General features: G+C 44.0%; 1 protein-coding gene across 1 annotated transcript in view; it reads right to left on the reverse strand.

Annotated features, from left to right (window-relative positions):
• The window catches only part of NCKAP5L (NCK associated protein 5 like), an 87,867-nt gene extending 73,077 nt beyond the window's left edge, over positions 1-14,790 (reverse strand). The window contains exon 1 of the mRNA XM_083169046.1: positions 14,472-14,790. The gene's annotated coding sequence lies outside the window, so the exon portion shown is untranslated. The remainder of the gene's footprint in view (positions 1-14,471) is intronic.
• Positions 14,791-15,364: the final 574 nt, after the last annotated feature.

Below are 15,364 nucleotides of genomic sequence, written 5' to 3' on the forward strand. Positions count from 1 at the left end.
ACACACTCTGTCCCCATTTTAACTATTACCTATGCTGGAAGGTTTATGTTTGAGTGCAGGGGACCATTTTTGTTATGTGTGTGCGTGTGTGTGTGTTTTCCCCAGCAACCATATAAAATCCCAGGTAATCCAGTTGCTCACCCCAAGCACCATTCAGCTGGATCGGTTTAACTATTTTGTGAATAGCCAACCTGCGAAGGGATCCTGTTGGTAACTGAATGGGCCAAGATTAGCCCATGTTTGACCAGCTGTATAAATCCATTTTTAAACCAGTATACAATTCAGGGCTATATTAAGTAATATAGATAAACAGAATGTGTTTGGGGTGTTGCGTGCCTGCTTCTACAAAATGGATAACTATGCACACATTTGTGACAGCTGAACAAACAACATATAAACACGCCTGTTACATGTATTAGAGCTGTAGGTTTCCTTTGCATACACTTTTTACATGACTGCATGTACGGTATACCTGCTGCTGGGAAGAAATATACTGAGACTTCAGAAACATCCGGTGACATCAAACTCTATTTATTTATTAGCAGTTTTTATATAGCGCACACAGATTCCGCAGCGCTTTACAGTGAATATTTGACCATTCACATCAGTCCCTGCCCCAGTGGAGCTTACAATCTATATTCCCTACCACATGTACACACACACACACACACACACACACACACACACACAGACATTCTAGGGTTCATTTCTACCAGTATATTTTGGGATTGTGGGAGGAAACCGGAGTGCCCGGAGGAAACCCACGCAAGTACGGGGAGAATATACAAACTCCGCACAGTTAGGGCCATGTTGGGAATAGAACCCATGACCTCAGCGCTGTGAGGCAGTAATGCTAACCATTACACTATCCGTACTGCCCAAACTCTAGGAACTATTGTATCTCCCAAGACAGACTGCTCAGTGATCACATGAAGTTCCCCTTACAGGATCTTCAGATCAATATAACAGCCAATTTAAACACTGCCTCTGGCCTTCCTGCAGGTCATTGCAGACAGAAACAAATGACCTCTCTTTCATAGATTACTTTTCCAGGAAAAAAAAAACCCAAAAACTTCTATGTATAGTAATAACTTTACGCTCCAATTAGGCTATTACTCAGTGAAGGTGGCTAAGAGTTTTCAAAACTGCATAATAGGTCCTCATTAATTGTATCTGTCCTGCACATCTACAACTGGAAAACACTCAGATTCCAACAGTCATGCATTCACATATGGGTCCAAATTGATACACAGAGTAGACCTTATGCGTTCCATTTAATGGTTGCCAGGAAGGGCCGTATAGTGCCAAATACCACATTAGCAGACTTGTCAACTCCCATTGATAATCATAGATTCATTCTACCATCTCCCAACAGTGACTAACTGTGCTCCTTTCAATTCCATGTCCTACCATGTGATGCTCAAATGAAACATACTTCACATCTATTTCACTCTGGCAGCTATCTCTATGCCACAAACAGGGCCATGTGTAATAGGGTGTGATAATCAGAAAGTGAGAGGCTTTGGGAGGGTTTTCCCATTTTTTTTAAGCGCCAATAATTTACACTGAAAAAACAGTTTAGGGTTCAGGGAGGGAGGGGGGACCCAAAGCACATCGCTGGCCATCGCTTTTGCGTTAATAATCGCATATGTTACTGCATATGCGATTATTAACACTGCGAGTGCCGGCGATGTGCAGCCGGAGTTATTAGAGAATCCCGCCCAATGTACTTAATTTTATATTTTTTTCAGAATTTCTCAATAAGAAACATTTGGCCTAGCGGTGCCTTGAAAATATTTTGATACTCTAGGGCGCCATGTTTCAAAAAAGTTTGGAAATCGCTGCCCTAGAGTCTAAAGCAGTGTACACACGGCGCAATGTGCATCTAGGCATTTTTGAATAGAGTGTTAAAATTGCCAAGCAAGGATAGCCAGATTCATACATTGCCAGTGATAGCGATGAGTTTCCTCACGGCGCCCTTACTGCCTGGCCAAGGTTCATTTGACTAAGCCACACACACAGTGTATTTGGCCTATTGCCAAATTGGCTTAGTCAAAAATCACCCATAGGTTTATTTAAAATCGCCCATGGGCTTAGCCAAAATTGGCTTAGTCAAAGTTGCTTTTCCTGCCTCCGGTGTGCACACCCCATACACACTATGCCGATATCCGACACGGTTTTTCTAGCATGGTCACAGACAAAGATGGAGAGCAGTACAGGTTCCAAGCATCTTATACTTTTAGCTCTTGAGAAACAGAACGAGCGATTTGTAGTCCTTACGTTACTATTTCCAGAGACCTCAGTACAAACACCATTGTTATTTTTTAGATTTGCTCTAAATAATCTCAATAATAAAGTAAACATCTGTTTTACTGCTAAACATTAAGCCTTGCCATTGTCAGAGTATCCAGCGACAGAGGATGCCCCGCAGAGAGCGCACATAGTTGTTACAGGAAGATCAAATGATACCATGGAGTCTAGCATTGCTATTGTTTTTCCGAGGCATACAACTGTATCTAAACACTCCAAGGAAGCGGTTTACTTTGCTATTGTTTATTTTAAGAAAATTAATTTCTTTGTACAATCCGGAAACTTAAAAAAAAGGTCAGTTTAATTTAAGACGCCTGTGTGAAAGTGGTTCTAACGTCTACACGGAGCGTTGTGGTGACAACACACACACAATAGCTCGTACTAGAGGCACAATTATATTATTAGCCTGCATTTATAAAGTACCAACCTTTTACACCACTTAACTTCTTTTTTAAATTGATCAAACACAATATTTAATATATTTCTTTTCTTTAAAAAAATATAAATCGCTAACCCCTTTATTATTTAACCCATAATACACAGGGCAACCCAGGTTTAACCCTTCATATAACCCGGGTTGATGTGCGATGTAAAAGGGGTATCAAATACTACAGAAATCATCACCTCACTGTGAATGTACTTTGATTCCTATAAAGATGCAGAGTTCAGCTCCCATCCAGAATGATATTGGGGCAATAGTGTGACATTTTTCTTCTCAACAGGGTCAGGCCACATCAAATCAAACACCCCCCCAAAAAAAAAAATTTCCACCACCCATCTTAGATTACAAATAGTACATTTTTTTGTTGAGAGGATATCAAAACAACTATTTCTGATAAATATCTCGACTGACAATTAAATATTGATTTTTTCCATTTTTATTAAATTATTGACTAATTGCGACTTCTTTATCCAGTTTATTTGAAGTATCACGGGTGTTTATTAAGGAATCATCACAACATTTTACCCTCTCAGGTAGCTATTCCTCCCGAATCCAAACTACTTTGTCTGCCTTATGTATGTATGAGGAGAAACAATATGTGCTGGTACACATCATGAAACTAAACCAATCTGTTGTACACATCATGAAATTAAACCAATGTGTTGTCCTGACCTTCAAGATTTAAGGGTTTTGTTCATTTTAACTCGAGTCCTCTGTGTAAGGGAAGTTCCTACTATCCAAGGAAGTATTGGAAGGCAGTATACACTTTTAGCTGACACTAAGGAAAATTGCAGACCATTACAACTTTTTCCAAACAAGGAAAAAATAAGAATGTTGACAACTTCAGTTATGGACAAAAGTTATGTTAAAGTTTTTCATTTTCATGGTTTCATGTGTCAATTATGTATGCTGTAATTGGATGCAAACTTCATGATTTTCTTTCTCTACTATTAAAAAAGGGTACCATGCTGATTTTCTGTATGGTAGTAATGTATACCTTAGTGAAGCACCTTAAAAAATGGGATGTCTAATGTTGATTTAATCTAGGGTTTTTTAAGTCTGTTTGAAGAAGTATGTTTTAGCCGTAACGCGAACCGTTAAGGAAGATGAAGTAATTTGCTTTGTATTTGGTAGAAAATGTTACCCGAGGAGTTCAAATTTTGTGGCGATTCCCTAATAAAACATGATACTTCAAATAAACTGGATAAAGAAGCCATGAGAAGTAAATAATTTAATAATTAAAAAAAAAATCAATATTTAATTAACTAATTTTCAGTCTACTCTAGATATTGGTCAGAAATGATTGTTTTTACATCCTCTCTTAACTAAAACAAATTCATAAAAAATCTGAAGCAGGTGGTGGACACCCCTGATGGAACTGACATGGAATGACCCAGCATATTTATTTCCATCTCTGAATATTTTTATAGTAGAGTGCTAAAAAAACAAAAACTCAAGGATCTAGAGATCAGTAAAAGGCAAAACTAAAGGAAAACCTACATCTGATTTCCATGATGAAACAGTACACAAGTTATTCAGGGGCAGATTTTTTAAGCTTGGAGAAGAGATAAACTGGAGATAAAGCGGAGAAAAGGTAAAAGGAGATAAAGCTCAGCCAATCAGCTGTGTTTGAAAAAGACAGTTGGGAGTTGATTGGCTGGTGCTTTATCACCTTTTACCTTTTCTCCGCTTTATCTCCAGTTTATCTCTTCTCCAAGCTTAATAATACCCCTTTTACACCGCCGAAAAATCCGGGTCAGCGGCGGGTCAGACCCAGATCTTCGGCGGTGTAAATCCCTAACGCCGTGTCCCTTTACACGGGACTTCTACCCAGGTCCTGACCTGGGTAGAACACGGCTAGGACCTGGGTAGAGGGCGGTGTAAATGGGAACGCCAGGTCGGATGACCCGGCTCCCATTTACATGAATGGGGAACGTCCTACCTGCGGACCGCAGCGTCCGCAGGTTGGACGGATTGTCAGTCTGACACTGACAGCCGGCGCTGCTGTCTGCTATACTCTGCAGACAGCAGCGGCGGCGGGAGGTGAACGGATGCCTGTGTGCGGCATCCATTCACCTCCTGTCCAATGGCGGGGGGGTGCGCGCGGGGACTGGGGGCAGCCTAGCAGCTTACCTTAGTGCTGGGCTGCCCCCAGCAGCGTTCCGGGTACGGCGGCGTCGATTGGCGCTGTCATCTTCAAGCGCCGGGAAGGGGCGGGAGGGGGGTGCGGGCGTTTAAGCCCGTCCGTTGTAAATGCCCCTAAACGCCGGGTCGCACCCGGCTTCAACCAGGGTCCAAAAAGCCGGCGTTTTGGTCTAAAAGGGGTATAAATCTGCCCCTCAGTGAGAAGAGTTCTCAAGATGTTGGTAAAACTAGAATCCCCTTCATGTGTATTTTTTGAAGCCAGAGACAATGTCAGTCCATGCACCATACTACTCAGACTATGATGAAGCCACATTTACTCCAGGATGGATAGCACTTGCAAGTCTGTCTTTGTAAGAACTTTGCTCTGCTCTCAACAAAGTCAGAGGAGGTTGTTATGTGAACTTCTGTACAAGCAATATTACTCTTCCATCTCAAAACAGGGCGATATACTCAGACAAATAAACTAAAGCCTCATACACACTAAATGAGTCCCCATCGATGCCGATATTGGCGGCAGTGGGGTTCTGGCATCAACAAGTAAATACACACTTGCAGATTCCGGGGGAAAAAGGGAGTGACAGCGAGTGTGTATGGGGCCTAAGGGGCACATGCACATACCTCTCAACAGTCCCGATTACCGCAGGAATGTCCCGGTTTTCGGGGACATTCCGCATCCCTCCCACGGTCGGCAGTGTCCTGCGGCAAGGGGGGGCGGGCTGTTGGAAGTCCCCCCTGTTGGCTGCTGAGCAGTGGGGTATAAACGCTGTGTGCATAGTGTCTATTCCCGCAGCCAAGGGGCTGGGGGCATGGCTAGAGGCTCACAGAGCCTCTGGGTCATGCCCCCATAGCGGCAAAATGGGGGCGTGGCCTCACGGGAGAGCCGCGAGTATAGGCCACACCCCCTTTGATTTGGTCATGCCCCCTGTGGCGTTCATCCCTCTGTCCCTCATGCGTCCGCTACATGTTGGGAGATATGCATGCAGCCTTTACCATGAATGCCAAGCAATCATTGTCTTGCACATCTTTAGTGCCAGTTACATATCATGTCCTCAGTAGTGCTGTTACAGGTGTCCCCAGTAAGTTTTAAGCAAAAAAAAAAAAAAAAATCACTTTCTGGAATGTATGGTTTTCGGAATAATTTGGATAAGGGATACTCAACCTGTTTTTCTTTAGTAACAGGGCTACATCTATACACCAATATACTGGGGGTAACATACACTTCTGGTTCTTAAAAACAAAGCAAACTCCTGTCCGATATATATTGAAGATGCTAACAGAGTCATTCCCCCATATATGGTAGAACTTTTTACACAAGCATTAGTTGGATATATGATCTGGCATTTTTCATCAAATATCATAATCCAGATTCAAATCTACAACGAATCATTATATCTGGACCAGGGAGGCCTTCACTCAGGCATGGCAAAACTGTGGCCCTCCTACTGTCGTGAAACTACACATCCCAGCATGCCTTGCCATAGTTTCAGTATTCCCTAATAGCAAAATGGTGGCAAGGCATGATGGGACTTGTAGTTTCACAGCAGCTGTGGGGCCACAGTTTGGTCATGCCTACCTTCACTATTGTAGAGTGGAATGGGACCCAAGTAATAGCTGAAAGATTGGCTCCACACATTAGTGACTCCATGGAAATCAAGGAACTGGTGGAATATTGGTATTGTCACTTACTCAGTTCTGAGATACTGAAAACTCCAGCAGGACTCTGGATAATGCAGATGCTCTCCTCTTGCAATTTGCCTGATCAGAATTAGGCCCTTAGTTTGCCATAAGTCATGATCAATTCCCACATGTACCAATCATACACAAGGGGCCTTATTCAGATCTGAGTTCAGTACAAATTTGTTTGGAAAATGGACAAAACCATGTGCGCTGCAGGTGGGGTAGATGTAACGTGCAAAGAGAGCATATTTTAGGTGGGGTGTGCTGAAACTGAAATCTTAATTGCAGTGTAAAAATAATAAAGCCAGTATTTATCCTGCACAGAAACAAAATAACTCACACAAATCTAACTCTCTGCACATGTTACATCAGCCCCCCTGCAGTGTACATGGTTTTGCCCATTTTCCGAACAAATTTGTACTGAGCTCAGATGTGAATAAGGCCCAAGGTGCACAATATTCACCTGGAAATAGGGTATTTTTGATTACTGTGGGTTCTACAAATCCAACATAGAAATCATGATCAGTGTAAGAATTAATTGCATTTAAAATCAATGCCCTAACCTCTGTATTTTAGACAGATATTCAGAATGTCAGGCTTGTAAGCATTATATTGCCATGCAGCTGGCAACATGTATAATATGGGATTAACCCAGTGCAGGCTTATTACTTTTCTGTGCTGGTTTGTAAATACTGCCTAATGTTATACTGGCTGCTGTCTATCAAGCCTATATAGGAGGTCTGTTGGGTGAGGCTTACAGGCCAGCGCCTCTTTCTGTGGCAAATCCTAGTGCAAATGGTTATTACTGCAATTCATTCTTAGGGAATCTTTTAACAAAGCTTCTAAAAGGGAAAATAGGTAATGTTGCCCATAGCAACCAACCAGATTCTGGGCCAGATGTATCAAGTTTCAAAAGTGATAAAGTGAAGAGTGATAAACAACCAGCCAATCAGCTCTTACCTGTCATTTTTTTTAAACCAAATCTGTAACATAACAGGTAGGAGCTGATTGGCTGGCTGTTTATCACTCTCCATTTTATCACTTTTTAAAAAGATACATATGGCCCTGATGGCTATCATTTTCTAGGATGCAATAAAGAATTGATAGACAGAATCTAAATTTCAAAAGTTTTTGTAAATTTACCCCTAAAGCCCCATACACATTCTGGGCGTGTTGCTCTAACCATCTCCGCAGCGCTGGCAAACCCTTATCAGCGCCATTACGCTGTCCGCATATTCTCTAATCCCCCCCCCCCCCCCTGAAGTATCGTCACTGCATTTCCACATTTGCCACCTCTTTGTCATGTCTCCCGCTCCCCATTGGTGTACAGTGTCTTCCCACTTATTTCATGTGCACAAACATCCGCGCCGCACTGAGGCAGGCTGTTTACATTCACCACCTCAAGCTTGCGATTGGCTTGTGACTCACATGGGTATCCTACTTCTCTGCCCAAAAGATGTAACTGAGAAATGATTTATCATAGGTCCCAGCTGCAGACACTGGCTAGGACCACTACATTTCTTGGGACCCCTAGAGCTCTCCACTGAGGCTTATAATGTACACAGGTCCCATCGGACACGGTGCATGACATCGAGTGTGGTATATGATCCCGACTGGCCGGACTCAGACAGCGGGGCAAGCGCAACAAAGCCCCTTGCGGGCATGGAAGCTCGCTATGCTATCCACCTATTCTATTCTCCCTCTATGTGGGTCGTGGACCCCCACGAGGAAGAATAGCTGGTGGCGGTCGGGACCCCGAGTGTCGGGTTTTGACTGTCGGGATCCCAACGTCGGGGTAATGACAGTTTTCCGGCACCCATGACATCACAAGGAACACAGTGAAGAATCAAGTGTGCATGTCCACTCAGCACACAGCGGGCGCATGCGCAGTAGGAAAAACAAAAGATGGAGGATGCCTATCATTTTCGTGGGTACGACCAGGAAACCCCCTGCACACATCCATCCCGCCTCCCATGGGAGCACAACGGCGACTATGCAAGTCAACAAAGTCGCCCACACAGAGGCCCTGCACACGCGCATATGCGAGTATGCGCAGGACAGAAACATTGGTCCCTGGTGCAAACACGCTGGGGACTGGATCAACCAGAATGAGTGCCTTATGCTGCTTTCAGACCGCATAATTGGCTTTGACCCTGTATTTGAAAACGTTTCCAAAAACAGGTCTGCCAGGTAAAACCCCTTTCACACCGCATCTCTTAAACGGTATATTACCGTTTAAGAGACTTTTTTTTACCTGGCAGACCCGTTTTTGGACACTATTCAAATAAAGGGTCTTGCCAGTGCGGCCCGCTGCCGGTGATGCTGCTGCTGGACTGCGCAAAGCTCGGCTCCGACAAGGCAACCCGGGGATCCAGCATCCTGCCCCCATCTTCCGGCCGCACAAACCCGGCGGCGGTGGCCACGACCCGCAGCAGCCTCCACAGCCGCCGCCCAGGGACGGGCCGGGGGGGGTGGGTACAGGTTGCGCTATGCGAGAACTCGGGCAACACACAGTGCAGGGTCCCTTCGGAGAATGTGAAATGAGCGGCGGGGTCCCTGCGGCTCTAGTTCCCATCCGCCCCAGGGATCCCGCCGCTCATTTCATATTCCCCGAAGGGACCCTGCGCCGTGTGGCACTGGGGAGAATGGAGGAGTGTCTGCCCCTGCAGCCCGTATCATCACCCCCGGAGCAGGGTCTCGTCTCCCCTGCTACAGCATCTGATCCCGGCTCCCCTGTTTACAGCGAGGCATGCTGGACTGAGCTGCCCAGGTACCAGGGGAGGGGGGGGGACCAGTGTGGGGTCCTAAATACTGTTTCAGACAAAAAAAAAAAAAAAAGGTCTGAAAGGGGTAGGACACTGCTTTTTTACCGTTTCAAAAAAAGTTTTTTTGGAAACGATAAAAATCACTCTGCACCTTTCAGACCGCACACATTACCGTTTTAAAACGGTTAAAAAATCGGCAAAATAACGCTTTTTAAGTGCGGTCTGAAAGGGGCATTAGTGTACATAATTGTATAATATTGCAGTAACTTTAGCTGTAACAAGGTGGTCACATAATAAAAGGCGGATGTTCCAATTTCATAGTTGCTAATACATAATTTACTGAGAAAATTTGTTGCTAGGCAGGAACATGTTTACCCCTGGTTGATATAGGGCATTATTCTCCCAAATAAGAAATGGCCAGTAAACAGTATGCAGATGTATTATTAGTATATTAGGAAACAAGCAGATGCAACTGCTGGGGCTCTATACCAGAAATACAAAACAAAATATTAGAACCTTCAGGGGAAATACAATGTAATGCTGAGGATTAGGGATGGTCAAAAACTGGGTCTGTACTTTCTACGTAAGTAGATGAAGCAACAGGGATTTCTGTTCTCCATAGAAATTAAAAAGGATACACGGTGTTAGTTACAGTTTCTGTGGTTACTCATTTCAGATGTTTAAAGTGCATTAGTCAAGCTGAAGAATATAGCATTTGCCAATGGGAGATGGACCTGGGTTGGTGACAAGTGCAGGGTTCTGAGCCTAAAGGGGCATACACACAGGGCAATTTCAGCCCCTTTCCTAAGCGATCTGACTAGATCACTTGAAAAAGGCACAGATCGCTCCGTGTGTATGCTTGCACTGGCTTTCCATAGATTAAAAAAAGGCACAGCCCCGCTCAGCACAAGTGCCGGGTCGCCCCATGTGTAACTCCCAGTTAGGAAGAAAGTAAGAATGAACAAGATATACCCTTTTCCCACCACTATGCCAGGTCGCACCCAGGATTTTGTACATGATTACAGTACATCCCTGGTGCGGCCAGGCTGAGACCTCAGACTGAAGGCCCAACCTGGGTTTTTGTCGGGTTGGTGAAGTCATCAATGATCGGCTTTTCCTATTGTGTGAACAGGTGACAACTACAAGCCCTGTTCAATCCTGTTTGCTATCCGAGTTAAAATGCCAGTTCACTTAACCAGGCTCATTTCAACTGTACACAATATCCGGTGTTGCTGCACTTTCAAGTGCAATAAACTGGGATATTGGTGGCAGTGTGAAAAGGGTATAACTGTGTGCCTGGACAAACCATACTGCAATGCAATGGGTACAAATACTTACAATTTTTGAATGCAGAATAAATACTGTCCGCTTCTGATTGTAGTCACCAAATATTAGACAGCTTTATTATTACACTATTATCTACATCTCTGTGCACGTTACATCTGCCCCACCTACAGTGCAGCATGTTTTTACCAAGGTACCAAGTTACTGGCCCCTTATACCCCTTTCAGACATACGCATAGGTGTGCGCACATTGAGTGTTAGGACACAGGCACCCCCACCTCCCTGCCGCTAGCAATAACAGCAATACCCTTTTACCAAATACTTTTGTTTTTTATAACTGTATTCAATTAAAAGAAGCGCCCATCAGTCAATTATGTTTTTCATTATTAATTGTACTAGACCATTGTCATATCACTACATACCTGCGTCATCCATATATGTTTGTGACTTTATTTGCATGTACTGTTACACAGAGCAATTATAACTGAAATAGGCAGGAGATTATGGTGTGGTGGAGAGACGTTTTATATAGTAGCTAGTGCCAATAGATGATAGTAGAAACGCCTGATTGGCGATGTTAGACACACCCCTTTGATGGTGCCCCCCCCCCCCCTAATAAAATGTGCCGAGCACACCTATGGACATACGGCAAAATCCCAGGATTTTTCACGTGCACAATCCTGGGACTAGGGTATGTCTGAAAGGCTCTAGAGGACTAAAATCGACCCGGGATTTTAAAAAACCGGGTTTGAGCCGGGTCTAAAATCCCGGGTAGTATGTCTGGAAGGGGTATAAATCCCGGGTAGTATGTCTGGAAGGGGTATAAATAAGTCCAACTTTGGCTTTCAAAAAAAAAAGTAAAGAAGGAAAAAACAACAGTAATATAACATTTTATACATCCTGCTCTGGAAATGTATATAAATTGCTGAATGCTGTAAGAAGGAGTGCTAAAAATAGCAACAGTTTCCTTCATATATTAAGTAGTAAATCTGGCCTAGAGGGTGAATTTTGTCACCCCCTCCCCCCTCCTCCCATTCCATCCAGCCTTTCATATTTTTATCTTCCTAATACACCACATGAAATTTCACACACATAATTATAGAAAATGTTGAAACCTGTCCACAAGAGCTAACACTCTACAGCAGAGGTATTAAAACATCCAGCTGTTTTGAAAACTACTTATCCCAGCATGGCCTGACAGTTTTCCTATTGTGGCAGTTAAAGGGTTAGAAGTCAAATAGCCCTGCTGAAGAGCAAAGAAAACAAGAATTTTGGAGGTTTGCCCGTGCACCGCGTATGTACCAGGCCTAGAATGAGATACATTCTGGGGCTTGGATGCGGTGGGCAACCCCATCTGTAGATCGACATTGCCATATATAAGCCTATGGGCTTCTATCATGTCTCCCTGCTGTAAGGGATCTAACCGAATCTGGACGTCCTATCATCGCAAAGAGCAAAAGCTATCCTTTGCCAGAATCTGCATGCATACGGCACTAGTAAAACTGTAAATTGCAATGGCCTGCTGCATCCTGCCTATAGTCCTGTTTGCTCAATTCCATATTTTTTTTTTTTTTTTAAACCAAAATCACATTGCAGTACACACAACATAAATCCGTAGAAATCAGTCGTGTCCTATTTATCAATTAATATTTGCGGTAGGTCACCATGAAAATTCCCATTTTGGGGGCAACCAAACTACTATGATCCCCCAATTGTTACGTCCAAGGGACCACAGCAGGTACTGAGAAAGAAGCCCTGATGTTTTGTTTTGAGAAATTTATTGTTTGCTGTTGTAGCCTACACACTACAAAGTTTTTGGGAGACAACACATTTCAATCACTCATGCATTGATAGCAGACAGTACATGCACAGGAGCATTCATTATTACTTCACTAGTATGTGTTCCGCTCGGAGCCAATGTCCTTTTGGGTGCATTTTAATATATTCTGAAAATCAAGCTCTCATTGCCAGGAATAGTGCTGATAAGAAGTGACATTTAATGCAATGTGAGCTTTGGTGGAAGCTAAGTGATTAATTGCATAAATTCTTCAATGATTACTAAATGCAGGTTTTGGGATAGTTATGGAAATATCCATTTACTAGAGATGAATAAGTTGCAGAAAGTTCATTAGCATTTCACAAACCTTGTATAAAATGTACAAGTGCTATTTGCTTCATAAGATAAATTCCGGTACTTGTTTCCTAGCACGGCGCCCACGATATTCAGTCGTATGGCAATGTATTGCATCGTATGCCATATACCCGCATGCGATGTGATTTTAAATGATATAATGGTCCCCTATACGATTTTAAATTGTATAAGCACCCTAATGCGTGCTTACAATGTTAAATGCACCCCCACTATCAACGCCAACCCGAAGCGTGGTGAGCGCAGCGAGCCCGCGAGGGGTGGCGGTACGCGTCCTCTGACCTTTTCATACCCCCACCATCCACGTGGGCGTGGAGTTGATTTAATATAGTGTGGCGAGCGCAGCGAGCCTGAAGCGTGGCGAGCCCCGTGATGGGACGCGTATTACTTTACATGTATTCCACTCGCCACACTATCTAAAATCAACTCCACGCCGACGTGGATGGTGGGGGTATGAAAAGGTCGGAGGCGTACCACCTCCGCTCGCCACGCTTTGGGTTGGCGTTGATAGTGGGGGTGCTTTTTACATTGTAAGCACCCATTACGGTGCTTATACAAGTAATAATCTTATAGGGGGGCCATTTAACATTTAAAGCACCCATTACAATTTAAAATCGTATACAATCGCATTGTATGCCATATACAATTTTAAATTGTATAACATCGGGTGCCATCGCATCGCATACCATTGTAAGGCTTATAGTATACAATGCGATGGGCACCGTGCTAGGAAACAAGTACCGAAATTCCAAAATATCTGACAGAAAGGGAACACAGTAGTTACTGCCCAGCTGTTCCTCTCTGTATACAGTCTACGGATTTCGCAACTGAAGTAAAAAAAGTAGAAGTCACCCAACAATGATGCACTGTTACAATGACAACATCTGCTTTTGGGGTGACTTCCATACTTGTGAAACCTAATGCATTTATTGTGTAATTTCTCTACAGCTGTCACAAAGGCTTGGCTGCCAAAGGACTGACCTCCAGCAGCAGAACAGATAGCCATTACTTGAGTAGCAGACATTCAATATCATATGTCATCTTAAACAAATGGAACACACAAAACCAACAACAATACCATTCAATCACAAGATAGCGGAACTGCCTTGTGCTATAAAGGTGTTGAATTTTCTAAAGCAATTTGAAAACAATATAATATGTTACATGATAACAGATTAGGTCATGGAGAGTTCCAATCTCCAGATATGAATGTGGGTTGTACAGCAGATGGCCAGAGATTCCTGAGCTCAGCTGTGTTGGTAACTGGGTGCTAGATTAGTGCATTTTACAGGGCCCAGTGCTGGGGATATGCTGTATGTGTTGAACTACAGTTTGCAAGAGCCACATTGGATGAATGAAACGTTTTATTTGTGCATTACTAGATGAATGTGTTACACTAGTGCTGCTGTGCATGGCCTAGAACAGATTATGTAACCAGGGCAGTACATCTATGGCTGCCAGATGTGCTGTCTGGCGTAAGCTGATCATGTACCTAAACACGACCATGCACAATGGGCAGCAGGCCCCCTCCTCTCCTGTACATCGTGTCCATCTTCCACCTAACCACTCCCCCCAAACAACATGTCTCTTCCCCAACACATCCTCTGCCTGTGTCTGGCATTGTGTCTGCAAGCCCTGATCAGTGCACCCCCCTCCCACATAGCTGTACCGCAGCGGGCACGTCTCCTGGCACTCTCACCTCTCTCAGATGCCCGGCGGCGGCAGCAGCAGCAGCAGCAGCAGCCTGGGGTCTCTCAGCAGCTCTGAGCCCACAACAAGCAGGGTTTCCACTCTGAGATCTCGGAATTCCCTGGTGCGACCTTTTTTCCTCTTTTCTCCTGGTCAAAAGCTTAAAATTCCCTGCACATGCTTTTGGGTTGAACACTGCTATGGATGCTTTACAGCCAAGTGTAGTCTCAAGGCTACAGGACAGAGCCTGTATGATGGGCTTTGTTTTGCAGTCTGCAGAGTGACTATAGATCCCTGCTGCTGCTTCTTGCACTGTACAACCACTCCACCCCTTCCCCTCTCCATTCCCTTCCCCTTTCGTCTCCAGTCTCCACCCCCTCCCCCCATCTCCTCACCTATGCTAAATGATGGCCATATAGGCTTCCCATTTAGATAACAGGAGGCCATATACTAAGTTTATGGATAACACCACAGGACACTATGATGTTAGAAAGAAGCACTCTCAGCTCAACTGTGAGATAAATACAGTAACGTGTATGTTACTACCAGCTCTTTTACCTTTACCAAAAACTAATGAGAGGTTGGAGGTAAAATGTGCCTCATGCCTCCATGAATGATCTTATTACTAATAAATGCATGGAGTGGTTGCATTCTCCTAATCTGCACAGAGAGCAGGATGACCTGGCTTCAATACATCGCTGTTAGCCGGGCTGCGATATATATTGGCTCCCACACTAATCTCACTGACTGACTGTCATGACATCACTCCCACAGTGCTCAGCATTGAGTGAGCAGCCATTGGGCACAGCAGGGTGTGCTACATATTTCAGGTTCACTTAGGGGCCCATTTGCCATGCAATATTTTAGGCTAATTCTGGTGTTTGGTGGGTTAGCCTCAGTGGC

Source organism: Crinia signifera, chromosome 2 (genome assembly GCF_055691185.1).
Source record: "Crinia signifera chromosome 2, ASM5569118v1, whole genome shotgun sequence".
Lineage (NCBI taxonomy): Eukaryota > Metazoa > Chordata > Amphibia > Anura > Myobatrachidae > Crinia > Crinia signifera.